Genomic DNA, 1754 nt, shown 5'->3' with positions numbered 1-1754 from the left:
TCACATGCTGGCTGGTGACTGGTGGTGTCACATGCTGGCTGGTGTGTGACAGGTGGTGTCACATGCAGGGTGGTGTGAGACTGGTGGTGTCACATGCTGGCTGGTGGTGTCACATGCTGGCTGGTGTGAGACTGGTGGTGTCCCATGCTGGGTGGTGTGAGACTGGTGGTGTCACATGATGGCTGGTGGTGTCACATGCTGGCTGGTGTGAGACTGGTGGTGTCACATGCTGGCTGGTGCGAGACTGAAGGTGTCACATGCTGGCTGGTGTGAGACTGGTGGTGTCACATGCTGGCTGGTGCGAGACTGAAGGTGTCACATGCTGGCTGGTGTGAGACCGGTGTCACATGCTGGCTGGTGTGTGACTGGTGGTGTCACGTGCTGGTTGGTGTGCGACTGGTGGTGGTCACATTCTGGCTGGTGTGAGACTGATGGTGTCACATGCTGGCTGGTGTGTGACTGGTGGTGTCACATGCTGGCTGGTGGTGTCACATGCTGGCCGGTGTGACTGGTGGTGTCACATGCTGGTTGGTGTGTGACTGGTGGTGTCACATGCTGGCTGGTGTGTGACTGGTGGTGTCACATGCTGGCTAGTGTGAGACTGATGGTGTTACATGCTGGCTGGTGTGTGACTGGTGGTGTCACATGCTGGCTGGTTTGTGACTGGTTGTGTCACATGCTGGCTGGTGTGGGACTGGTGGTGTCACATGCTGGCTGATGTGAGACTGGTAATGTCACATGCTTGCTGGTGTGAGACTGGTGGTGTCACATGCTGGCTGGTGTGTGACTGGTGGTGTCACATGCTGGCTGGTGGTGTCACACACTGGCTAATGTGACACTGGTGGTGTCATATGCTGGCTGGTGTGAGACTACTAGTGTCACATGCTGGCTGGTGTGTGACTGGTGGTGTCACATGCTGGCTGGTGACTGGTGGTGTCACATGCTGGCTGGTATGTGACTGTTGGTGTCACATGCTGGCTGGTGTGAGACTGGTGGTGTCTCATGCGGGCTGCTGTGAGACTGGTGGTGTCACATGCTGGCTGGTGACTGGTGGTGTCACATGCTTGCTTTTGTGTGACTGGTGGTGTCACATGCTGGCTGGTGTGAGACTGGTGGTGACACATGCTGGCTGGTGTGAGACTGATGGTGTCACATGCTGGCTGGTGGTTTCACATGCTGGCTGGTGTGAGACTGGTGGTGTCACATGCTGGCTGGTGCGAGACTGAAGGTGTCACATGCTGGTTGGTGTGTGACTGGTGTCACATGCTGGCTGGTGTGTGACTGGTGGTGTCACATGCTGGCTGGTGTGCGACTGGTGGTGTCACATGCTGGCTGGTGTGAGACTGGTGGTGTCACATGCTGGCTGGTGTGAGACTGATGGTGTCACATGCTGGCTGGTGGTTTCACATGCTGGCTGGTGTGAGACTGGTGGTGTCACATGCTGGCTGGTGCGAGACTGAAGGTGTCACATGCTGGTTGGTGTGTGACTGGTGTCACAGGCTGGCTGGTGTGTGACTGGTGGTGCCACATGCTGGCTGGTGTGCGACTGGTGGTGTCACATGCTGGGTGGTGTATGACTGGTGGTGTCACATGCTGGCTGGTGTGTGACTGGTGGTGTCACATGTTGGCTGGTGGTGTCACATGCTGGCTGGTGTGACTGGTGGTGTCACATGCTGGCTGTGTGAGACTGGTAGTGTCACATGCTGGCTGGTGTGAGACTGGTGGTGTCACATGCTGGCTGGTGTGAGACTGGT

The sequence above is a fragment of the Procambarus clarkii genome, chromosome 61, assembly GCF_040958095.1.
Source record: "Procambarus clarkii isolate CNS0578487 chromosome 61, FALCON_Pclarkii_2.0, whole genome shotgun sequence".
NCBI classification, from domain to species: domain Eukaryota; kingdom Metazoa; phylum Arthropoda; class Malacostraca; order Decapoda; family Cambaridae; genus Procambarus; species Procambarus clarkii.
Note: the sequence above shows the minus strand (reverse complement) of the source record.